Source organism: Lissotriton vulgaris, chromosome 3_1 (genome assembly GCF_964263255.1).
Source record: "Lissotriton vulgaris chromosome 3_1, aLisVul1.2, whole genome shotgun sequence".
NCBI lineage: Eukaryota > Metazoa > Chordata > Amphibia > Caudata > Salamandridae > Lissotriton > Lissotriton vulgaris.
In genome coordinates, this window is record NC_141689.1 from 1,516,359,667 (window position 1) to 1,516,387,283 (window position 27,617).

Genomic DNA, 27,617 nt, shown 5'->3' on the forward strand with positions numbered 1-27,617 from the left:
TATGCTCCTCACTATCGATGCGGAAAAAGCATTTGATAGGGTGCACTGGCCTTATCTTGACCAGGTACTACGGCACTTCAGGTTCGGAGAAACCCTCCGACACCGTATATTCAACTGCTACCGCCGACCCAATGCGGCAGACCGAGTTAATGGCCATACTTCTCCGAGATTTGACATTGGCAGAGGCACCCGGCAGGGCTGCCCACTCTCCCCCCTCCTGTTCGCACTCTATATGGTGCCGATGGCGCAGAGAGTGCGGCACCATAAACTCATCTCAGGCATCCCCTTTGGCGGAGACACGCACAAAATCAGTTTGTACGCGGACGACATATTGTTGTCCCTCACTGATCCGATGCAGTCAATGCGGACACTCTTTGCGGAACTCCACGCCTTTGCACTGGCGTCTGGCTTTAAGATAAATGAGGCGAAATCAGAGGCCTTGAATGTCTCTCTGCTCCTGGACACCCTGGAGGAGGTCAAAGCGGAGTTCAAAGTGCAGTGGTCCGCCACCGCAATCTCCTATCTGGGCGTCCTCCTGACCCCAACGGTGCAAGACACCGCGGAGACCAAATACGAGACCCTCACGAAGAAAATCCGAGACCAGCTACGGTGCTGGAAACCGCTCACGCTGTCCTGGCTTGGCCGGATCGCGGCTGTTAAAATGACATTGCTGCCCCAGATTCTGTACCTGTTCCAGACGCTTCCCTTGCGGCCCCCAACCGGGTGGCTTCAAAGGACCCAATCGGAGTTAACGCGGTTTATTTGGAATGGCCTACGCCCGCGGTTCAAGCACACTATTGCTACTTTGCCCCCTGAGCACGGGGGAGTCGGAATACCCGACCTCACGTTATACTTTCAAGCGACACAACTGCGCACGCTGGTGGAGTGGCACCAATTAGAGTCGGGTAAACACTGGCTCTTTCAGGACCAGGCAGTAGCCGGTCGCCCACTGCAGGGTGTCCCATTCCTCCCCCGGTGCCATAGACCCCCCAATCTGTATGCCTCAAGGATCACGAGCACAGTCCTCGGGGTGTGGGACAGGGTGGCCGTGGATAAAGGGCTGACCTCCTTTCCATCGCCGATGACTCCAATCTTCGATAACCCGGACTTCACTCCGGGCTTGGACGCTAGGGCATACGCGGCATGGAGAGCGACCCCCTGCAGGGATGTGGGACACATGTTTGACCTAAAGGGTATCCTTCCGTTCCACAAAGTGAAAGAGAACTATGGCATTGCCGAGACGGATCGTTTACAGTATCTGCAGATGAGACACTGGGCCCTTCACCCCTCGATCCAGCCAGGCGCCCAACGGCATCTCACGCCCTATGAGAGATGGATGTATGTCGTTACAACGCATACTTTTACTCCGCGTACCATTACAACGCGGTTTTTACAACGCATACCGCTACAACGCATAGCGCTTTGGGGTGCTGGATAGTGGTAAGTATAATTTACTATTCTAACTCCAGTCCCCGTGGACCCTAGGGAAGGTGTTGGATAGTAAATTAAACTTACCTCTTATCCTAGAGCGCCCCCCAGCGCAATGCGTTGTAACGGTATGCGTTGTAATGCCTGCGTTGTAGTGGTAGTGCGGAGTAAAAAATGCGTTGTAACAGGTGCATACCATGAGGGGTGGCTACTGACCCGCGCATCCGACAAAAAATTAATCTCAGATCTCTACCAACAGCTACTCCTCACCAACATGCACACATATAACGCAGGAAGGACTAGGTGGGAGAGGGACCTGGGGCGCCAGCTTACATTGAAGGAATGGGAGGGGGTGTACTACAGAGCCAGGCATTCCACACACCACACGGGTCTCACTGAGACCATGACCGAGGTCGCCACATACTGGTATCATACACCCGAGAGGTTGCATCGGTGGGATCCCCAGGTTAGTGACCGCTGCTGGAGGGGCTGCGGGGAACAGGGGACGTTGGAACATTTGTTGTGGCATTGTGACAGACTCCGTCCATACTGGACTCCCATTCTAGATCTCATAGACTCTCACCTAGACACGCAACTACCTCGATTCCCAGCCTACATTATACTGGGCCTCCCTAACGCTCTCATGTACCCCCTGAAAACCTGGAGGGGGAAACTGATCGCACTGGCACTGGGGGCAGCAGTTCAGAATATAGTAGCCCACTGGAGGGCTGTCCAGGCCCCGCAGCAACTGGGTTGGCTACATCGTCTCTGGTCGATTCTGGGAATGGAGAAGCTGTCGTTGGCCGCAACGGGGAGGGGGGCAGACTTTGCGGCACTATGGCAGCCCTTCCTCACCCTGCTCACCGGGGAATTTAGGGAAGTGAGCTGCCCCCGATACCTGCGGTTGCTGCGACTTGCGGATACCCCACTCCCGGAGCCCAAGCCAGACACACGCAAGCGCAGGGGCCTAGCACGTGCGGCGCCGACTGGTTCGTAGAGAGGCAAGGATGATCTGTTACCCCATGTTTGACTAATGGACAAGGAGAGGGGAGGGAGTGGGAGGGGTTGTTTTGTCCTGTGTTGGGGATTCCTGTTAATATCTCGCATTATTATTGGCTCCGCTTGCACCTTATGGCACCTCTTTTGATGCGGCCGGCCCAGATGGGTTGTAGGCGGCTTGCTGTGTTAACTAAGTAGGCCCTGTATCGGCACGTTGGGTATAAGCAGTGACTTTGGTCTAGGCCGCCTCCTCTCGAGGCCGGCGCTGATGATTTTTGAGAGGTGCATTGCGCTTATTTTCTGCTTAATAAACAGATTTAATCCTAAAATTGTGGTTTTGATATCCAGTCTCCTGTAAATTTACCTTTGCCATTTTCTGGAAAAATCAAAAAATAAACTAAAAAAAATAAAGTAAAAAACCCCCTAAAAACTAGGAATAAATATTAGTGAAAAATGATGTGTAGTGTATCCAAGCACTTCTTAAGCCTTCTTGCTTCAGCCCTCTTTGTTTTTACATCTTCACACTCATTTCCAGCATAATTTTCTGTACTCTGTGCTTTTTTTCAATCTTCTGCACCTCAATTTTGACAGTTTATTTATGGTGGCTCATAACAGTTCTTGTGACTCGACTCTGCAACAGTATTTTTCCCACACGGATCTGTCTGTTCAACTGCTTCTGCCACCATGTATGTCCATTCAGGTGCTGTGTACTTCTTGTTTGGAATTCTTGCTCTTTTTTTCTCTGAACTGTATCTTCATCTGAGTCACTTTGTTCTGTTTAGCTCAATACTTCTATTATTGTATTTGGAGCCTTTTCATTGAGAGTGTATTTCAATCATTTCACTCCCTTTGGCCACATATCTACTTTTTTTTTGCCTTTTTCACTTGCACAGAATCACCAGATTCAAGACTTGATTCACAGCTTCTGTTTGCTTCTTTTCTTGTTTGCACTTGCATCAAACTCCCTTCTTCATTGGCATTGACAACAGACCCAGTAGCTGGTGCCCACTTTATTCGACTTTGTTCAGACTCTTTGACTTTCTGCCGGATCTTGATCTATTTGATCACTATCAATTGTTTCTGTTCTTTCAACTGGACTTGGGACTCTTCTTGTGTCGCTTGCGTGGATCCAATTCGGTGAGCCACCACACTTCACTGCTGCCGTTGTCGCCAATATCACTTGGTATGGCCCATGCCAATGTGCTTCCACACAAGACATCCTTACATGTTTCTTCACGAGGATCCAGTCTACTGGACTTAGGTCATGTGCTTGTTCTTGCTGTGTTGTGCACCACATCAGCCAATCCTTTGCAGTAATCGAACACCTAAACATCAGTTCTATTCATAAATTGATTTGCTGGAACTATTGGCTGCCTCATTGCTCTCCCATACTCACTTTGTGGGGCAATAATTCAGTCTTGTTATCAGGAATACTTCTCAAACTCATCAGAACTAAGGGTAAAGCATCTGGCCATTTTAATGCTGTGGATGCACACACTTTTGAAAGTCTTGATTTAACAGTGCCATTAATCTGTTTGACCACGCCTGAAGCTTCTGGTCGATAGGCACAATGTAATTTTTGCTCAGTTTGCAATGCTGCACAAATCATCCGAATTATTTCATTGTTGAAATGAGTTCCTCTATTTGTTTATAAAGAGACCGGAAATCCAAACTGGGTATTATCTCTCTTAGCAGCAATTTAGCAACAGTTAGACTATCATTTCGTCTTGTTGGATAAGCTTCTACCAAACGAGAGAAAAGACAGACCACTACCAACACATATTTCAAACCATTAAATTGAGGGAGCTCGATAAAGTCTGCCTGCAGTCTTGTAAATGGCCCTGCTGCTTTTCCAATTTGTCCCCAACTGACAACAGTGTTACTCCCTGCATTTTGCTGCTGGCAAGTTATGCACCTCTGGCAAAGACATTCTGCTATGACCCTGAACTTGGGATTGTTCCACGTTTGCTTAGAAAGCATAATCATTGCATCTCTTCCTACATTTGTTAGACCATGGTACATTCTTGCCATTTGTGACAGCAAGCAGTGTACACCCACACTTCATCTTCTGTTCTATGTGAACCACCTGCTTTGATCCAAATGTATTTTTCTTCCTCACTAGCCTCTTCCTGCAATTGCCTAACTTCTCCCCATGTCTCCACAGAAGAAAACATTAGATGGCAAATTGTATCAGATTTCTGCGTTTCTTTGTTAATTGAAATTAAAATTTGAGCACAAAAACGTGTAACTTGGTCTGCGTATCTGTTACCATTGGTTATATAATCGTTTCCAGATCTATGAGCAAAACATTTAACCACCCCAATCTCTTTGGGCAATTGTAGTGCAACTAGCAACTCTTTTACATGATTACTATTCCGAATTGATGAACCTGATGATGTCAAAAATCCAAGTTGCATCCACAATTGTCCAAAGTCACTAACAACCCCAAAACCATATTGACTATCAGTGAATATGGCTATTCCCAGATTTTTGCCTATAATGCATTCTCTGGTCAATGCAACCAATTCGGAAATCTGTGCGGAACTTACTTCTTTCAAGCATGAAACTTCAAGAACTATAGCCACTGTTCAGTCTGCGTATGAAGCACGCCAAGTACCTTTATCATATCTCCGGCAAGATCCATCTCCAAACATTACGCAATCAGATTCAGGCAATGGTGAGTCTTTTATATCAGGCCTTAGTTTTGTACACAATTCAGCCACATCCAGACAATCATGATCTGTGTGAGAAGTTGGCCTGGTATATGCTGTCCACCATTTAAAGTAGGTACCTCTGACCAGTCCAAACGACCCTTATGATGTGTTAGGTCAAAGATAACCTTTAGAAAGCTTTGCTAGTGGTAGCTGTGGAGAGCAGCTTTCAGGCCTAATCTTGAAGGAATGTAAAGCAGCTTGTTTTACCAGAATATCACCTCCTAAATTAATTAAATGAAAGGAGAACCACACAGTAGTTATATAAAAATATGTATTTATTAATATTACACTCTCTAGTATCCTCTACACGAGGATAAAACACAAAGCACACAATACGCGATCAATTGAACAGTCGTAAGTAACACAATAAACAGTGGGTTCCTGGGGGAGACCAAACCATATACTAAAAGAGTGGTATAACAACCATGACTCGGCTCAAGACCAGGTCTGGAGCACGTAGTAATGCTGGGACCCCAAAGAACCACCCAAGGTGAGTAGATAGGGACCCCACAGAGGACGGGTGCAGTGTGCTAACACAACCGCGGGCTCCGTACAATTCTTTGGGGAAGTGGTGGTTGCAATTTTACAGTTTAAGGACCCTTCTAGGAGGACTTCGAGGAAACCCTTTGGAACTTAAGAGGTTGGAGAGCCACCCCACCCGTGGATACCATAGTAACTGAGTTACCTGTCCCAGAGGAGCTAGGTGCAAAGGTGTGGAGTGGTGTTGGAAACCACAGTCGTTCTCAATGGAGGGCTGTAAAGAAGTACTGCTGCAGTGACTGTGAAAAGGGTCCAGTAGAATCCAAGCCTGGATTCTGGAAGGAAGGAACCTGAAAGCAGAGGGGACAGAGTCTGGTCACTTCAGAGTGATCAGGGGCTCATTAGACGAATGCCCACTGATGTCGGGTGCTTCAGGTGCGAAGAAGGGATGCTTGACTCTGCAGCCACGAGGACCAGGAGATGTCGACTATGACCAGGAGCCAGATGCGAGCTGTCCCACGAAGGATGTAGAGTGCTATGGGGTGGGTGTCCAGCTGGAGCACCAACAAGCCTTGGCAAAAGCAACCAATGCAGGAAGGTCAAGCAGGTTATGGTGTGGACCAGCAAGGACCAGGGGACTCACTAAGCAATGGGGAGTCAGAGCACATCTGGAGCAACCAGGAAAACCCAACAGAAATCAAGATGACCCACAGGCTGAATGACCAGGAGTCGTGCAGGGACCTCGAGCAAGATTACAAAGAACCAGCCCATGGAGCACTTGGTGCGAGGAGGCCAGAGTTCTTTGGTGCAAAAACTGCTCAGGGTCAGGACTACATGAAGTACAATGCACAAGCTCAGGAATTGCCAACAAGCATTTGCACTTGCAAATAGACGCAGCACACAGGGGTTCAGGTTATGCAGTCCCCACGAGGATACTGGCCTCAAACTTGCTGAGGGCAGATCAACCTCAGGAAGCTTTGTAACACACCTTCTGTGTTGGTGAAATCTTCTGAGTCCCCAGGAGCTCAGGAGCAGCAGACCAGTCAGTTGCGTTGAGGTTCCTGCAAATGTAGGTGGGTGACTCCTTCACCCCAAGGGAGATTCTTCAGTTGTCCTTAGTGCACCACAGGTCCTGCACAGAGCCTGTATGGAGCAATGGCACAGACAAAGCTTTGGACGGAGAGGGAGATGAAGTTGGGCCTAGTCGAAGTCCAGCGAATTCCAGAGTGTTCAGACGGTCGAAGGTCAGGGGTTTCTTCTTGTAGATTCCTGTCCACATAAAATCTAAAGAGCTACAGTCAGGTAAGCTATTTTGTACTCACAGGAGAGGGTTGGACAGATTCAGGGGGACCCTCCTAGGGGACGGGCAGGACAGAGGAGAGGTTACTCCCATGTCCTTTGTCCATTTTCACACCAGAGCAGGAGCCAATGGCTCCCAGAACTGGTTTGAGCTGTATTATGCACAGAGACACCAAATATACCCTAGGTGCAGACTTTTAGGCACTCTCAGAGTGCACCCACCCAGCCCCAGCACACAAATCCTGTCTGGGAGGTGGTCACACCTCCCTGTGACAGGATGCCCATTGTGCTGCCTTCCTCTGCGCGGACTTGGCTCAGCAGCAGGAGTGCAGAAATGTTTCTCCGGTCAGCAGCATCCATTTTGTGCTGTCTGGGTCGAGAAGGCTGGCACCGGATAGACCAGTGACCCCACGAAGCTCCCGTCAGAAGGGTGGAATCATATTTCCCACACCTGTTACCAGTGTGGAGGCATGATTCCAAGGTGTTTGATACCAAACACAATATGTTTCTATGCAGCCATTTTCAAGATAGCATTTGCCATGAGGTTATAATGCACCTCTACTATATGTACGGCTAAGTCACAGACAACCCGGGAGAATGGTCTCTGAAGGCTGCAGAGAGGCTCTACTCATGCATTGGTACCCTCTCACGTAAAACCCAGCACGCTGCCTTCCGGATTGATGAGGCCTGCTATGGGGTAACACATACGTTTTAAGTGTACTGACCTATAGTGAACCTATATCTAAAGTAAGGGGTGCAAGCACCAGCTTACACAGGCTGAAATAGCAGACCTGTAGTTCCATTTTGCCTGGCCTCTCATGGGTGGTATAATACATAGTTCAGCCCTTGGGAGGCCTCTGGGGTACCTATGCCCTGGGTACATGGGCACCATATATTAGGGACTTATAAGGGTACCCTAGTATCCAATCTGGATTGTACCAAAGTACATGGATAACAATTTAAAGATTTAAAGGAGAGAGAAGATAGACTGGGGTTCGGATTAGTAGGATCCCATTCAGACTAGTCAAAACAGTGCATTATCAAGCAAAAAGTGGGTGTAACCATAAGAAGCAGATCCTACTTTCCTACAATCTGGTTCATCCATCACTTCCTCACAACTTGGACTTGGTAATAATATAGCTGGATTCAAATTTTTGCATCTTGTCACAGTCACATTCTCTGCTCCCAGAATCACTCTTTCATATCTTGTGAACCAACTACTTGTAAGATGCTGTGTTCGAGTTCATGTCAGCAAGATCTCAAAAGAATGTGGCACATACCCTCTCAATGGGTGTCCCATGGGTGTCCCATCATATTCGATTCACTCAGTTCCAAACTCACACAAGTAGCAGCAGCTGCTTTTAAACATCCTCGTAACACTGCAGTCACCGAATCTAGACTTGCAGAAAAATATGCCACTGGATGGCATGCTGTTCCATGTGTTTGCACTATTCTGCTGTGAGAGAGATGGTTGTTCACTTTCAGTTCTAATGCAAAGTCTGCTGTAGTCTGGCATTCCCAATGCAAGTGCTCGACAAAGGCAGTCTCGCAACTCTACAATTGCCTTCATGCATTCTTCATCCAGTTCAATTTGATCGGTCACATCTTTATGTTTCAATCTCTGTAATGGCTTGGCTGTCAGTGAAAAGCCATTGATCCATTGTCTGCAGTATCCAACCATTCCCAAGAACATTCAAATTTATTTCTGTGTTCTGGGAGGATTCGTTTTCAAGATCAGTCATTCGATCTTGTGATACTTTCTAGACTCCTTTCTCAATTTTGTGTCTCAGATATAGAACTTCTTTTGAATAAAATTTTAATTTAGCAGATGACACTTTATGCCCACCTACTGCCAAATGATTCAGTAGAACAATTGTATCTGTCACACATGCTTCCCTCGTCCTTGATGCAACAAGTAAGTTAGCAATGTATTGCACCAATACTGAGTCTTCTGGCATTACTAATGGCTCCAAGTATTTTTTCAAAATCTGATTGAAAATTGAAGGACTCTCTGTATATCCTTGAGGAACTCGGCACCATGCCAAAACAAGGTCTCCGAACAGGAATGCAAACAAATATTGGCTATACGGATGCAAGGGTATCGAGAAAAATGCTTGACACAAATTAATCACGGTAAGCCACTCCGTGTCACAAGGAATTTGGTAAAGAATTACTGCTGGGTTTGGCACTATTAGGCAACAAGGTATCATCACCATCTTATTGATTTTCCTCAGGTCTTCAACTGTCCTGTATTTCCCACTCGGTTTCTTAATCCCCATAATAGATGAATTACAAGGAGTCCCTAGTATCTCGCTCAAAATGCCTTGTTCAATCATTAATTCAATTACATAATATAATATAAATATAAATATAAACCCACATTTGTAAAGCGCGAACAATCACCCGTTAGGGTCTCTAGGCGCTGGGGGCCGTCGGGAAGATTAAGCAAGCTATTGCCCAGAGTCACATGGTGCTGGGCTAACCTGCCGCTGGCACCGTGGATCGAACCGTGATCCCCAGATTCTAGCGTCAGTCGCCCTGGCCGTGGCGCCACACCTCTCTACATGTGTTACTCCTGCAATGGTCTCAGGGCTCATTTTGTATTGTGGAGTTTTTGGAAATTCAGCACCTTGTTTGACTAAAATCTGAATAGGATCAACTCATTTCATCAACCTAATGTCTTTCCCTGAAAAGTCCCACACATCAGTCTTCACTGTGTCTCTCAATTCAACAGGCGGATCCTTCACTGTAAATAAAGGATACAAATCATTCACTTCTGTCCCTTGCCTCGCCATCATCAACTTGAACGCTATATCTTCGTCCTGCATATGAAGTACCATACCATCAGGTGTACAGTAGATGGTGCAATTGATCTTGCAGACTAAATCTCTACCTAACAGGTTAACTGGACTAGTGTCACACACCACAAAATTATGTGAGTCTCTAAAATCTCCAATGTGTACTTTCATTGGTTTTGTCGCTGGAGTTTTGATCAATTGATTTGAGAAGCCTACAATTTGGATAGTATCTCCCGAGAGGGGTATGTTAGTAATTTCCACAGTTGTCACAGTGGAACGGGTAGCACCAGTGTCCATGAGGAATGTAATTACATTAACTTCGACTTTTCCATCCACAAAAGGGCCACACTGATCTACCTCTAGAGATGCGTCAAGCACGCACTCCTCCTCCCCCTACAGTACAGTTAGTGAGATGTATCTGAATCACTCTCCTGGCACTGCAACCAATATTGTGAAGCCATTTGTACATTTTGATTATTAATAACTTGCTCTCCCGTATGAAAACCCACATTCGCACTGTATCTTTGTACTTGAGCATTCACATTGTTTGCCATCGGCGTTTGTGGTATTTGTACCTGTGTAACTACCTGTGTGGCTGTATCTGATTTCTATTCACCTCCACTTGCATTTGCTGATTTAAAGTCCTGATTCATTTAATTATTTTCTAGGAAAACCTTACACTCGCATTTCCAATGTCCCAACTTGCCGCACTCATAACAAGGATATTTCTTTTTTCATCTCTTCTTCTTTATTACCTCTACCTCTAACTCTTCCTGTAGAAACACCACCATTCATCATGACACCTCCCATGTTAGAAATCTGACCATTCTGAGTATTCTGATGCTGACTCTTTCCTTGAAAACCTGTTTGAGAATAATCTACAAAGTTACCACCTTCCTGTGCCGCTTTCATCTGTGCCCACATTAATTTCTCTTTCAACTTCATATGTCTCGATTCAATACCATCACTACCGTATTTTGCATACCTCAATATTTCATCTACACTCTTGTTTTGCCAACAATCCAATGCTGCTGAATCTTGTTACTTATCTCTGGTTTCAGACCAAACACAAATGTATACACAAAATGTTCCATATCTTTGTCAGTTATACTTTAAAAGCCACTATACTGTTTAAACACCTGTAAAAGCCTCTCATAGTAAGCATGTACTGTTTCTTTTGTCTCCTGAGTCGTTCTATCTATTTTTACACGATCTATCTCTTTTGGTGAAATTTTTCCCTACAAGAAGGTAATTACATGATTATATTTTTTCATCACTTTATCTGATGGTGCTCCGGTCTTTGCATCTCTAGGATATTCTTCTTTTGGCCAATATACTGCAATTTTACACTCAACCCATAAGTCAACTGGAACCCCAATGTCAAACAAACCATCCAAATCTTTCAACAAGACTTTTGAAACTTTTACAAATCTCTCTACTTGTTTATACCACCCAACCACTTTCTCTCTCGATCTGGGAAACTCATTTGTAAAAGATTGTATATCCTGCCTTGACCACGGAACGTGAACATATATATTCACCTCCTGGTACCTCTCTCATTGGATATGTCATTTCAGTTGTTGTCTCAGTCCTTTTCTCTCTCACAGGACACATAGACGATGCTCCTTTATTTGCAAGCATTTCTTATTTCTTTTTAGCCCATCTATCTTTCCATCGTTCCAATTCACCCCATTGTATCAATGTATTAATCAACTCCTTAATCTTCAATCCCTTACCAGAAGCAGTCAAATTCTCCAAATCTTTATCACTAAAATCCAATCTATAGGACTTTTGCAAGGCCTATGATTTCTCTATGTCAACTCCATAAGTTTGTGCAACTTCAGCAAACCTCTCATGAAGACTCTTTGCTCTCATTGTATTATTCTTACACAAAAACAACAATTCTTCCTGAAATGTACTTAATCTCTCTGGACTAATTGTACCTAGAATCATTTATTCCAAATCCACTTTTAAACTACTTATATCCATGCTTGTATCCACTTTATTAGACACCATCCCTGTAATTCATTAATCCAACTTCTCCGGTGATAGTCCTATTGAACCTCCTGAAGTAGGTGTCACTTTTCTCACATTCTGCACTAATCTTCTTGGTTCGATTTGTACATTACACTTTGGGGTTTCTATTGATCTCTCCGAAATATCAATCAATGTTACTGTCTCACTCACATCAGCACTACCATTAACCCTATTATCATTAACAGGTACCTCAAAGTATGCACTTGTGAAATATTTCGACCCTCACTATTCAATGGAACTATGGGACCAATTGTCACAGGAACTGATAAAGCTTCTGCATTTAGATTTAATTGAGTATTTTTTTGTGTCAAATCATCTTTTACCTGACTCGCTACATTTGTATCTTTCACTTGCGAAGACTGAGGAACCTCTACTCTAATCAATGGAGCATTCAGAGTAGTTCTTTCGTGTTCTTTCTGATATGGTGGAGGTTTGTTTAGTAATAACTTATCTAACAACTCATCATCAGTCTCGTTTGGATCTGGATCTGAGTATTCTACATTTTACTTTTTCTCTTTAGACTTTCCTCCAGCCTGATCCTCTACTACAATCCCCGGATATAGATCTTCACCTGCTGCAATCACATCCCTTCTGCATTATTTCATTTGGGCATCCCATTTTGCATCTGATTATCTGCTCACAGTATTTCAGTATTTATTTGCAGACCTGTCTGTCTCTCTTATATGCCCCATGCCCCCATTCCTCAAGTGCTTTGTACTGCATAGGTCTAGGGTTTGGTCTTAATTGATTCATTTGATATCTCAGATTCTCTAAATTCCTCACATTAAAAGTACCATACTCCTGAAACGCCAAATTCCCATCTCCTTTTGTATATTTCACCCAATTCTCCAACCAGGTACACGTGTGATATCCTCATTCTAAAGACATAAAAGAAGCAGGCGTACCTTCAGGCGGCATAGGAATTCCCTCTCCTCTAATAGGTATAGGCTGATCTTTTCTAAACAAGGTCTTCATCATTTTCAATAATTTAATTCTATTTCTTTCTCTACGCTAAACGCAGGCAAATCAAAGAAAACTGTTCTGTATATCCACAAATGCTATTTGTTCACACTGCCCAATATCAGCGCAGCTCACACCAACCAACCAATAACACAGCACCCTTTTGTGACGATTCTCACTAACTGACCGATGCCAGCGCAGCTCTCTGTGACGTCCGTATAACTCCTACAACTGACCCTCCCTTTACAAAAATGTTGGCAGTGAATTACAAACCACTAACTGACCCTCTCTTTACAAAAATAATCGGCAGTGAATCACAAACTCTTCTTAAAAGAAAACAAAAATTAGGAACAACATAAAACAAAAATGCTTGTCAGCCCCACTAAAAGAAAGCCATAGAATCTATTATTCAAAGAATTCTTTCGTTAAAAGCAGAATATTGACCAGCGTTACTCCACCCTCAATCAAGTGATAATTCTCGCGGCTTCTTCGCTGTGCTTTCTAAAGGTACCCAAATAAATCTCCACTATACTAACTTCAGAGTTCCCTATGCAATATTAACAACCCATCTGTTGCTTAATACCACACCAGCAGACAACGCAATACTACTTAGTGTATGCCACACTAAACCTACCCATTAGGCTAATATCATCCCGGGATCTTAGGCCACTTCGAAGCCGTCTCTCTTAAGGTCAACCACGGACTACGACATATAACAATAGTACAATATATTAACCACAATTATTATTTCTGACCTATTAAATTGCCAATTTAATCCATTAAACCATCAAGTCTGCTACCAAAAACTGATCCAGCATTTGGGAACTGACAAATTTCTATCATCTGGACCCAATTTAATACCTGACAGTCCCTTTCACGCTGCATGATTTTTAAACAAATCTTACCAATTTGCTCATTATTTTATTTATCATATCCCTTCTTCGATGAATCTTGATAGTGGTCAGGGATTGGCAAAATAATATCAGAAATCTAAGGAAGTGTCATCATAAAGACATATTCATTCAAAATAACAAAAGGACACTAATAAAGACAAACTCTGTTCAAGAATCAATATGCTTTATTTAAAAATAATGTGTTAGAAATGGGGTAACGTTGTGCGGAGCGGGTAGGTGAAACTCTGAGGCATTGTGTAAAGCATCTGTGCAGCACACTCTAGGCACACTACAAAAAGAGACCACACCAGATTGGGTGAAAAAACAGCATATGTATTATTCAAAACACATCATAAGGCAATCACAGTTGTAAAGGCACTGTGCTAACTGGCACCAGGTAGTCATTTACAGTGGTATTATGTACAGGGCAGGACCAATCGGGCCGCTGCCAGTCTCATCACAAAGCACAAGTAGCCAAGGTAAAACCAGCCAGAAATGTATAACTGTCAGTAGCTACTGGCCAGACCTTGCACTAAGCTTAAATCACACTGGCAGTAGGTATAAATGAGAAACCATCATAATATGACATTAGGCCTAGAAACCCCTTAGGCATGACACTAGGCATGAAAACAGTAGGCATGAAAACCTCATTAGGCATAAAAGCATTAGGCACGAATTACATTTGTTGGCGGCATCATCAGTAGCATAAAGGCCACAGTAGGCCTTCCAATTATACTCTGCACCAATCCTAGGGTATAAACATATTATCATGTGGCACCTCTTCGCAGGAACAAAATAGGTCTAAAATCAGCACTGCAAACCTGAGGGAAAAGCATTAGGTATCATCCTAGGTACAAATGCATTATGCAACAATATTATGCAATAAATCATATAGGGCCATAGGCCTCGCCAGCATAAACACAGTTCGCCCCAATCGGGGGTTCAACACTCTGAAACTAGCTCCAGGCCAACTGGCCTCTCTCCGGGGCTCAAATGCCCTATGTCCCGCAAAGTCAGGGCTGGCTGCAAAAACAGCAAAAGCAAAGTGCGCAAAGCACTGGGGCAGGGCAGGAGTGTCTCTCACTCCTCTCTCTCTTCTCCTGAGCAGTACAATGCCCCCCAATATGTTGCAGCTGCATGCGCACTCGCAGGCCACTGGGAGTCCGGCCCAAAAACAAGCACTGGCACCACTGCGCAGTTGGGAGCCCAACTCTGGGACCCCTGAAATTTACAGGGTGCCCCTATGTTGCAGCTGCCCGCTGTCATACGGGGCTGCTGTAAGGTCAGCACGGGCACCATGGTGCCCTCAGAGCGGCACCGGGGGGAGGCGAACACCGACAATGTGCCCCGACACCACCCCCACCAAGCTGGGACTGAGCCCTACTCACCGGGCTCTCCGGAGTCCTTGCGCAATCTCCGGGCACCAGCACTGTGCCCCGATAGGCCCCTTCCTGGTAGGCGATGGGAGCAGCCTGAATGGAGCACGCACTGCTCCCACTTCTTCGGCAGCTGCAGGGCTCTCTGGCAATAACATGGGGAGTCCCACAGGCCTTCTTCTTGGGGGGGGGGGGGTTTGAAATACAGCACACAGGAAAGTAGCACCCACGCTCCTCACCTCCTTCTGGGGCACAGCTTAGAGTTCTCCCAAGTCCAGAGTCCCCCAGAATAAAGTAGCACTCTGGCAGCACAGTGCTGCAGTTGTCAGCGCCTCACCTCCTTGAAGTACAGGTCACCAAATATAGCTCTTTGACAGCACAGTGCTGCAGGTGTCACTCCTCCTCTGGCAACCAAGAAAATAGTGCCTTCAAGGCGCTAGGGAGCTGGTGAAGATCCCGAGTCCCACACAAGACATTAGTGCCCACGAGGCGCTAGGTCCCAGGAATGCCGTCAGGATCCCACAGACTCAAGCTGCAGCAAAAATGCGGGGAATTGAATATATAGTGCTTTAGCATCACAGCGCTGCATTGAAAATAACCAGCTCTCCCTGGCAGCACGCGCAGCAGGTCCCACGCACCTTCTTCTCCTGGGCAGGTGCTGGAGGCAGCGCTCACCAGATGCTAGAGGGGACCAACAGCTCCAGGGACAACAGACAGTGCTCCTCTTCTCTGGCAATGTAGACAATAGTGCCCACGAGGCGCTAAGAAGCAGGGAAGTCCTTGGGGGCTGGGATAGCGCTGCAGCCCTCACAAGGCGCTAGTCAGCTGGAGGAACCCAGTCACTTAAAATGTAGCACTCACGAGGCGCTAGGGGCCAGGAGACAGTTAATGCAGGGCAAGATCAGCAAGCAGTAGGGCAGCTCACCCAAAAATGAAGCAGCAGTTCCTTTAAACAGTCATCCTCCATTACAATGGCAATCCTGCTGGCACAGCAGTCTCCACTCCAGCAGAGTCTCTCAGTGGCCCTGTGGACAGCAGAGGGGTATAGACGGGCACCTTGCGGCGGTACCTCCTGGCAGAGTGTCCCCTCTCAGTCAAGTCCACCCTCAGTCTGAGCACATGGCATATATGCTGATCTACATATACACTCTTCCTCCCACCTACTAGAAAGGGCTGGAAGTTTCTAGAAGGACCCTGGCAGTTCCAGCCTCAACTGTCACTGTGGGGGAAGTGTAGAGCACCTTGTCACTTCAAACACTAGACCGCCATCACACCTCAGGCAGGTGGCACAAAGCACACAGCAATGGCGTCCATTTTAAAAGTGACATTTCTGCAATGGTGAAAATAAAGGTGCCCTAACCCCACCCTCTTACTACTAATAGTTGTACCCTAAATTCACTAAAGATGCAACCCCTCTTGTATCATCACACATAGTATTCGTAAGTCTCATTGGTTCAAAACAAGGGGTGGCTAATCACTCCACTCTCGATGTGCCTAACTTTTCAACAGTTCCTTTGTCTTTGACACCTCACGTCATCAACCTTCAGCAGAGGAAACTCAGATATCACTCTTCCATGGCTTGTACATTTCTCCATCTCGCAAATGTATCAATCTTGCAGTATGTGTCCACATACTCCGCTCAGCAAGGAAGTTCCATTCATAATGTTCATAGTTTCCTCTGCACAACCTTGGCCATCATCAGGAACTCATGGAGGACAGATTACATAATTCTCTTTTCTACATTCTAATAAGTAAATTAAACCAAAAAAGACTCTTGAGGCCTTATCTACAGAGAAGTAAAATGATCTAGGAAAAACAAATACAAGTGTGATTATTATAGTTATTTTTATAATACTACACTTTTAAATGCTCTATGAATGCTTTTGATTGCTTTTTCTTACGCTCTGCACATTATTTTTTAAACAGTTCATGCACAAAAACTGTCAACGTTTGGCTGTTATTTTTTGCATCAATCGTGTGCATTAGCAACCTACACAAACTCCCCAGCACACACTTATGCAGTTTTCATTTTTACCCCTTTTTAGTTTTGGACTGTTAATTTTCACACCATTTTGTTAATATTGCACACAATGAGGAGTTCGATCCGAGTAGGTTTTATTATGCAAAAACCCTGCTCCATCAATAGTGAACCCCAGCAAGTGCAGGGAGTTTGCCCTAGTCTGGAGGTAGGAGACAACTACCAGGGACGACCTCGCCTTCAACAACCAGTCTTGAGATAGGGGAAGACTGGAACCCCCAGATGTTCGCAGATGGGCTGCGACCACCACCATCACCTTTGTGAACAGCAGAAGGGCACTGTTGAGGCCAAAAGGAAGCAGGGCAAACAAAGCGCTTGTGGCCCACCGTAAATGGCAGAAAGCAACGATGGGCAGGCAGGACGGGGAAATGAAATTAGGCACCCTGCAAGTTCAGCACTACCATTCAGTCTCCTGAGTCCATGGCAGACAAGACCTGAGCAAGGGTGAGCATCTTGAACTCCTCTTTTTTGAGGAAGTAGTCGAGGGCTCTGAGGTCGAGGATAGGACAAAGGCACCTGTCCTTGTTTTAGACCGAGAAAATAGCAGGAATAACAACCACAGCTATTTCTGGCCCGGGAACCCTCTCTATAGCTCCCTTTGCCTAGAGAGGTTTGACTTACTTGCGGAGTAGGGCAAAGTGATCCTTCCTCAGCTGATCATAAACTGGAGTTATGGATGGAGGAGTAGTCTCTAAGGGGAGGCAGTAGCCTCTTCACATATTTGCAACACCCACCTGTCCGAGTTGATGTCTCTCCAGTGATGGAGATGATCGCATATTCTGCCACCAACTGGTTGCAAATGATCCTGGGGGATCAGACTAAGAGGGCTTTGTGGTGGAGGAGGGGATTGTGGCTTGGCTGAACTTCTGGGCTCCCGGCCCTCAGGGTCAGGATGAAATGCGTCCGTGGCCCCGTAGAGGTCGCCAAACTTGCGGTGCCCTTTGGCTGGAATAGGGTTGGTGCGGTTTGTAGCCTCTTCCGTAGCCATGAATGGAGCAAAAAGAAGAGACAGGCCGGAATGGTGTGGTTAGGCCCAAGGACTTGGCCATAACCCTCGAGTCCTTAAAGCACTCAAATGCTGCATCTGCTTTGTCTCCGCAATCAAAGGAAATGTCTATAGGATTAGCTTGGACATCCCCAGAAAAACCATTCGTCCTTAGCCAGGTGTGGTGACGAACGGCCACCTTTGTGGAAATTGCTCTGCCTAGCTGTCTGCCAGAGCTGATGGGGAATTTTGCTGCATCTTGCCAGTCTGGAATAGCTTGGGAGTGCAGAATGCGGTCGTCCACCAAGACTCTGAGCAGCACCTGCGCAACCATGTCCTATATCGATTGGGAATAACAGCCTAAAAGGCATGCAGTGTTCACCGACCACAATGCTAGACTGGCAAAAGAACATTTTCTTCCCTAATCTTTCCAGTCTCTTGGATTCCCTGTCTGGGGGTGCAGAAGGGAAAGAGCCTCTGGAAGAGGAAGCTTGGACCACCAATCTTTGTGAGGTAGGGTGGGGTGGGCGGTGAAGAAAGCTGGGTTGCCCAGATCAGGGCGATGGCGGCAGGCGATTGTTCTGTTCACAGGAGCCCCTCTGCTGGGTTTGGACGAGGTGCCCATAAGAATGTCCGTCAAGGCCTCCTTGAAAGGCAGCAAGGGTTCTGAGGTGGAGACACCAGGCTGGGGGCCCTCCCTCAAGACGTTAGTCTTGACTGCCACTGTAGGAAGCTGCAGGTCCAAGACCTCCACAGCTCTATGCACCTCCACTGCAAATGGTGCCTCCTCCTCCGTAGCCAGATCATGTGGAGTCAACCGACGCCATCTATTAGCGTGCAGGTGTACTTCTGTGAAAAATCTTCTGGATCTAGCCTGACGCCTGGAAGCTCAAAGGTAAGGAATCTGCGGCCAGATGTCTCAATCAGATGCGCTTATCCTTAAACTTATATAAACTAACTAAATCAAATGGCCTCTGTCTTACCATGGTTTATTTCCATTTAATTGTGCATTTCAATTGCTTATTGGTGACTGAAATGGATCAAACTAGAGAGATCTCTGGATATCGAGTGTTAATGTTGTTGTTTTGTATAGCTTTAACTAAAGTATTAGTTTGCATGGTATTAGCCCAACTAAATTTCTTTAGGAGATTTGGTCTACCAGTCTTAATACTAATACTTAATACCAGGATGCTTGTTTCCAGTCCAGGGAAGACATGGCTTGGCAGTTCGGGCTGGACTGTTCACTGGACTGTTCCCATGAGGCACAGGACAGACTGATTTGCTTATGGCCATGTCTGAACTGGGGTGGCGGAGTGAGCTAAAGAATGATGATGGATTAAACCCAGATCAGTTGACTGTGGGTGAGTGCTTGCAATGTTCAACACTTCATCCATCATCCCCTTTGGTTTTGCTTTGTTGGACCTAAGTTGGCAGGGTATGCCCAGACGTGGGTCCCTTGCCCACTTTGCCACTGGATTCAAGCTAGCCTGGCTGATGAGGGCTGATTAGCCAGAAACCGGTCCCAGGATGCTTATTTGAGGTCCAGGGAAGACATCGCTTGGCAGTTCGGGCTGCACTGTTCCCATGAGGCACATGGTCAGACTGATTTGCATATGGCCATGTCTGAACTGGGGTGGCGGAGGGAGCTAAAGAATGATGATGGATTAAACCCAGATCAGTTGACTGGGGGTGAGTGCTTGCAATGTTCGACACTCCGTCCATTATCCCCTTTGGTTTTGCTTTGTTCGCCCTACGTTGGCAGGGCATGCCCATATGTGGTCCCTTACTCACTTTGCCACTGGATTCAAGCTAGCCTGTAAGAGGACAGCTGATTAGCCAGAAACCGGTCCCAGGATGCTTGTTTCCAGTCCAGGGACGACATGGCTTGGCAGTTCGTGCTGGACTGTTCCCCTGAGGCACACGGTCAGACTGATTTGAATATGGACATATCTGAACTGGAGTGGCGGAGTGAGCTAAAGAATGATGATGGATTAAACCCAGATCAGTTTACTGGGGGTGAGTGCCTGCAACAGGGCCGGCTCTAAGGCGGTGCAACCTGTGCCACCATACCGGGTGCTGACTTTGCACGGGGGCACTTGTTTGGTGTTTGCTAGTTTATAATGTGCTGAAAAGCACCTGCTGACGCATTCCTGGCCTCTAGAAATGTTCAGGCAGCAATTAAAATGTCAAGAAAACTCTGGTGATTAATATTCTTCCAGACTCGGAGTTTTGTCTAATAGATGACTGCTGGAAGTTTTGATTTGTGGTAAGGTATCGCAGAGGGTTAATATGCTTGCTGCAAAGAACATGTACCATGCATATAACAAAGTGATTGTAATGTAAACATGTCAGTTGGTTACTGCTTTTGTTAAAGTCTTCCTTTTGTTAGTTGCAGTTTACAGTGAACTATTAACTGTCATCAAAGAACTGCATGCAGACTTCAAGGTATAGATTAGAGTGTATGGATTTTTTCCCAGGCTTTCATTATTCTAATGTTGCGGAAAGGGTTCACTTGGGTACAAATCAGTTCTTGTTATTAAAGAGAGCCCTAAACAATTGTGTTACGTTTTAAATTCAGAGTTTGTGCTTTTCTAGACCAAGTACCCTTAAACTATACTGCCTAACAGCCGCGGTGCGTCCATTGGGGCATAGGGGCGTAGCCCCACTAAGCCTGGACGCACCGTCGTCAAGCACTGCACACTAAAAATATTTAAAGGCATCATTGGTGGCAAAGAATGTAAGCGCAGCAGAGATAGTATGGCCGGGCATTCGGGACACACCCGAGGCAATCTGGAGTGCGCAGGGGGTGGGGCTGGGCTGCTGCAGCTTGAGTGACAGTCCACACTCAGCTGCAGCAGTCTACACATGTGAAATTTTGGGCTGTAACTTGCCCGAGCATGCGCGGTTCAGCTTTCTACTACCTTCCCCTTAGAGATGGACCATGGGGGGTGCTGCTTCTCACAGCAGCCGTGCCGCAGCCCTCGGGGTTTCAAAGGGCGAGTAGTGACTGTGCCCCCCGAGCCAATCCTAGCGCTGCATGCAGCGCCAGGATTGGCGGTCCTGGCGCAAAGCCGCACATAAATGGCCAATCACTGTGTGACTTCATGTGAAGCCATGCAGTGATTGGCCATTTGGCGATGCGCGCGCCGCTGGCTGGCTGGCTGGCTGTTGTACTAGCAGTGTGTGTAGCCAGGTCGGTGTCGTTAGGACTTGTGTGCAGTGCAGTCCGACTCACCACGTGGCTGTTCGGACACTCACTCTCCGTTCCCTGGCAGAACTGGACAGTGTTTCGGAAGTTCTAAGAAGTGAAAGGTGTCTGACTCTGTGGCACTGGTAGGATAGCCTTCTTTTCAATTTCAATCACCCTATATTACATTTCCTCTGTGCCTTTAAATGCGCGGGACGGACCGGTACAGTAGTGCGTGCCTTCACTTTTTCAAAGAGATTCTGGGTCTGGGATAGCGACTTAGCGAGTATCAGCACCACTACGTTTCCATTTCAAACAGCACTGCATTAAATGTGTTACAGGACAGTGAGGTAAAAATCACCACCAGACACCGTGTCTGTACATCTCGTAGGGCCTCTGGAGGGGGAGGTTACTGTTATGCCACTTAATAAGACACGTGATGCAAATTTACCGTAGGCCTATTTAATCCGGTCAGGCAGAAGGTGTCCTCCAGTAGTAATATGTAGTTGAGTTGAGGGCTAAACGTTATTGCACTGTGCACTGTGCACACGTGTTGGGCTGTAGGTAGGCACAGAGATGAATTCTCCCTCGGATGTCCGCCCACAGATGTCTCGCGGTATGCCCCGTGGAGAGTCTGGGCCCAGCTCACTTTCTCCTACAGTTGAGGCTTGGTCCGCATCCCTCAGGACTCCCCCGCGCCACCTTCACTTCCGTCCCTCTCCCCCTCTCCCACACATGTCTTTTTTCCCCGACTTCCAGGCACTTTCACTGTGCGCGAGGAATAGGAAACTCAAACAGAAGACACAGTCATGTTGTCCCTGCTGGCAAGGGGGAAGCGCCGAGGATGAGACGGGAAGAAGAGAGTGGCATAAGAGACAGTGACCTTTGCTCAACCTGCAGACAGCACTTTAGGAAAACCTGACAATTTCATAGGAGACAAAGTAAGTAAGACCTCTATGCAGGATGCAAAGCGTGCGCAGGAAACGAGACCAGTGCGCAGGAGACAGGCTGCGATCGCTGACCAGCTAGATGGGGGGCTATGGAGTCTGAGAGATCCATAGAAACTATTGATTGTACCCAGAGTGAACAGGGGGCGCTGCAGCATAGACAGACGTAGAAATCAGTTTGTATTTTTGAAAAATAAAAAATTCAGTTTCCAGAGAATAAACCTTTATTCGGTTAACCCCAATGTTTATAGATTTCATAATCACAAACCCTCGAAGGAAGAACTAGGCATTTCTGTAGTCTCAAAATCCACCTAACTCAAAATGTGCTAGATAAAGATATAATTTCTCAAGATTATAAGCTGGGTATTTTTCCCTTAAGCTTTAGAAATCATCATTTGATAAAACATGACTTCGGAATGATGTGATAAAATCGGTGACGGGTGCAGCACCCTGTTTTATATTCTCTCTCATTTCTTTGATCTCTCTGTTTCTCTTCCATTCTCGCATCCTCTACCCCTCTCAGTCTGTCTCTCTCGCTCCTCATCTCCTCTTTTTCGCGCCCTCGCTCCCTCCCCATTTCTCGACCTCTTGCGCTCTCTCACATTTTCTCTCAGTCTCCCCGTTCCACTCTCATCTTTTCCCTTTCTACATCCCTCTCACACCGTTATCTGGTTCTATCTTACTCATTATGTGCTCCTCTCCCCCTTTCTCCTCCTTTGCCTTTGTCACTCTTTCTCGTCTCTCTCCACCTCTTGCCCTCTCTTCTATCTCTCTCTGTCACTCCTGTTTGTCTCTCCTTTTCTTCATATGCTTCTCCCTTCTCCCTCTCTCTTCCACCTGGCCCACTCTATATTTCTCCATCTTTATCTCACCCGCCATTTCCATCCATCGCTCTCTCTTCCCTTTCCCATCTTTCCTCATTTCTCTCTTTCTCTGTTTTCATTTTCTTCCTCCCTCGCTTCCTCTCTCTCTCTCTCTCACTTTTGTTCTCTCTCTCCCCCTCTCTTCCTGTCTCTCTCTCTCTTCCTGTCTCTCTCTCTCACGTTCGTTCGTTCTCTCTCTCTGTCTGTCACTTTCACTCACTCCCCCTTTCTTTCTTTCTGTCTCTCTCTCCATCACTTTCGCTCTCTCTCTCCCTTTATTTCTGCCTCTCTCCATCAATTTCACTCTCTCTCCCTCGCTTTCCGGGGCAATAGGCCTAAAGGCATTTACATATTGCGGAAGGGTTCAATAAGGATGTGCTCTATTAAGCTCTGCTGTTTTGCATTGCATTGCGTACAGGGCTGTACTTTAATGTGCTGTGTATTGCTGTGTTATATTATATTCTGCTTTGATGTTCACTGCTCTAATCGAGCACTAAGGGGTTTCCCGTATTGAATCGGATGTCAGGATTTGTGCTTTTGTCGTGTGCTATGTTGCACTGTTGTATGCTATAGTTTTCTGTACTGTATTGTGTGGTAACATTGTGCACTGTGCTTTCTATACCAGTCTTATGTTTGCTCCACAGTTCTGAGGCTTGCTGGACTGTGTTGTGCTTTGCTACACTATACTTTGTGGTGTTTTACTTGCTTTGCTGCGCTGTACTGTGCACTATTGATTTATACAGGAATGGCCAGCAGTCTGTGCTTTGCTGTACAGTGTTACACGAATCAGCGTTAGCTATGCCACGGTTGAGCTCACAGCACTCTGACTCACGGACTGGGGTGATGGGATATTAATTAGGGAGGAAAATGTATGGATTTGTGCATTTCAAAACCTTTCGACCTTTTGAAGCTTGAATTTGAACTCTAAGCTTCACAAGGAGGTCTTTAGCTGGGGTTAAATGTGGCACTTCAGAAGTATTCCAATCAAAGATATAGTTAACCCGGTATGAATGTTTCTTAACAGGGTGGTGTCAGTGGGAAGCATGAGGTTGATTTTATTTTATTTTGGTTGTGATTAGTTTAAAGAGCTCATTTATGAGAAAGAGCTGTTTCTACAACGCTGTTATATAGAAACAGGCCTCAGTCTCCTTGTAGTAGTAAGGGGGAGGTCAACATTTTTGTTTTCACAGTACATTTTGTGAATAAAAGGTTCAACAATGAAAAATAAATAAATAACAAAATAAAGCAAGTCAGAGTGTTTGAAAAGTGGCTAGATTGATTTTATTCACAGAAATAATAAAGATGTCATGATAACGCTGATGGTTAATCTTTATCCTAGAGAGAGATCAGAGTTTTGTCTAGTGGAAGTTTTGACTCATGGAAACGTAGTGCAGAAGATTAATGTGCCTGCTGAAAAGAACCTGTACCTCTTGCAGATCACAAACTGCACATGATGTTTAGATGTTTAGTTGTTTGTTAAATAAAAAAAATCTGTGAGGTACTCAGAAATGCATTGTATCTCGAAGTCTGTTATGAAGATCTGTGGTTATACTGAATAAGTAGCTGCCTATACTGAATGAGCTACCTAATTTATATGACATCTCTTTATTAATGTAATTACTGCACTTTCACAATTGCTTTATTAACCTTCCTGCTTTCTCAAATTTGCTTGAAAATGCATCATTTGTCCACTCTTTTTTTTCAAAAATTTCCCCCCAAACCCTCCTAAGGTTGTTCAGGCTCGTTCGCTACGCTCACTCGATAAGGTGAAGTTTGACAGTAATTTTACACCCCACTACTTTCAAATGTCACCAGCCGCCAATATGGATGACATGTGAATTCACCCCTTGTTGTCCTTTGTCTTATGTAACATGTCTTATTCACTGATTTACATACATATGATTGATAGTCTCTGTGTAATGTGTTTTGGAGGTGGGGGGGGCGCTAAAGAACATTGTCGCACTGGGTGCCACCGCTGCTAAAGCCGGCCATGGCTTGCAATGTTCAACACTCCGTCCATCATCGCCTTTGGTTTTGCTTAATACTATATTTGTACAATGTCGTTTTGAGGATCATATGCATGAATATGATTATCAGATTGTAGAGTAGCTATCCAATTCATGATCCTCGTTGGATGGCTGAGTGAACCCCCTTTTATCTGACTTCTCGGCACGTAGCAAGGTCAATCGGAGGACCAAGAGAGTGGTTGATAACCAGATGATAGAAAAAGGCCCAAAACCCTGCAACAGTAATAGTTTTCTGGAACCCTTTGGTGTATCTCTGCTGTACTATTGATGGGGTTAGAAATTTTAACATAGACTAGGATTTTCCAAGAACACTGAGGACAAATTGAGGACATCACCATGGTGGCCCATTCTTTCTGTATTGTCAGGAGCAAGTCCTGATTCACCATGTCAAAGGCTGCTAAAAAGTCCAGGAGAATGAAAAAGCATGAGTCACCTTAGTCTAATATATTGCTTTGTTATAACATATTACTCTAAAGTCAGATTGCAAATGATCTAACAGCAAATGTTCCTCAAGGAAGAGTTTGAATTCTACTCAGCTATTTAAAATGTTTGGCAAGAATGGGGGATTGGGGATTGGACAAAAACATATTTTGTTCTTCAGCATTCTCCCCTTGTCTGTTTTTCTGAGGTGTCAGGAACTATTCATGGTACGAGAGATGAGTTTCTCAGGTTTACCCACCATGGAGTAACTGACCCACTTTGGTGGATGGGATAGGCTCAGAAATGTGAGGAGCACTTGGTTATTGTTGGTGGTGGTAATTAGGTAACACAGCAGGTTACTCTGAAAATTCAATCAGATTGACTAACCCACAATCCACTGACCCAGGGAAAGCGATGCAAAAAGATAAGCCTCCAGTGCCCGACTGGGTTCTCTAGAGAGCGTATAATAAGCACTCACCCCAAGATTACGTCAAGGAGAATGGGGAAAGGACTTGGTTGAAGACAAGAAAATCTGTTTGTCCTATTCATGCACACCGGCTTACACTTTCTTCTCTATACCGACTACCGAAGATGACTTGCCTTCTGTGTATACAAAAGTAAATAACAATGTTTACTAACCAATTCCCAGTTCCATTTAAAACATACACTTTCACAAGTCCAATCTTTAACTTCAAATACATTCACACACCATTTAATACTCTCTCCTTTGGGTTTTTTTAATAAGCAATGTTGGGGTGTGTCTAATGCGTGCCCAGCCGGGAAATCTTACTTTCACTTCTTGATCTTTAGAGTTCCAAATGCCCTCACTAGACTCCTAAACTTGTTTAAGTTCATATTACAACTTTTTCATTGTATTATCTGAGGTTTTTTTCAAGGCTTGATTTATCAATCATCAATCAAATGATCTTTATTCGGATAAGAATATCCCTAAAAGTACAATTCATAAAAATACAGTTCGTCACTAACAAGCAGAATACAATAAATATTAAAATGTTGAGAATATACATTTCAATCAATACAAATACACAACACAAAAAACACAACACAATAAAAGGGGTTGGATTGGTCATAATCCTAGCAGCTTAAATCATTATGCGAAAATGCATCTGAGCAATATGTGCAAATCTCGCAAAGTTTCAGATAAAGTGCAAAGTTAAACAGTCTAGCAGCTTGATTATCGTTTGTGCAAAATAAGTTAGGACAAAAATGTGCAAAAACTCACAACATTTCCAAGAAAGTTCAAATTGTACAGTCAAACACTGGAGAATGCAAGATTTTACATAGGACTGTGCAAGGACTACAGTAATTGACATGACAATGTTAATAATCCATTAGTCCAAAAAGTCTACTAAGATGGAACCCGATGTAATTGTACACTAGGATATCCTGAACAAGATTAAAACAATAATTAAGACAATGGTAGGTGCGTACAACGTTAAAAATCGTGCATTGAGGCCCGAGAGCATACTGCAGCTTGAAGAAATGTACTAACTCGAAAGATCAGATCATCGCTACCTAGTTTTAATATCTCAGCATATGCAATCTCAAAGTCAGTAAAGGCACATGCCTTAAAGTATGGGGCGAGGTACCATTTGGTGTATTTTACATAAAATTTACAAAAAAGTAAAAAATGTAACCAAGTTTGTTTACCACCAAAGCTGCAGGGGCAGTTAAGTTGCTCTAGATCTTTATCAAAGCCTAGTTGGAAGCAAAGTGAATATTTAATGCTTCCGTCTCTTAGGCAGAATAGTAAACTCTCTTTCCATCTCCCCATACTCTTTCTGGGATAATTCTGTGGCATGAGATATTGAGTGCTTGTTATCTCAAAAAGGGTCATATATTTAGCAACAGATGGGTTAGAATACTCAGTTTCTTGTCTCTCTTTACGATACAAGTCGTAGAGTGCCCCCCTTACTGATCTTATATTTATTCTTTCCGCTGCTGTGGGGCATAGAAAACAATGTTCCATATCCACACTGGCTAAGCTATTTTTTACTGCGGCTAGCCAGGGTATACCGCCACCTTTATCACATTTAAGGCAGTCTAAGATAATTTCTCTAGTTAGAGCTGCTGCGGGGTTCTGCCATATTTTAATCCAGAATAATGCGGGACGTGACCTGATGAAATCCTCCACGTATTGAAGAT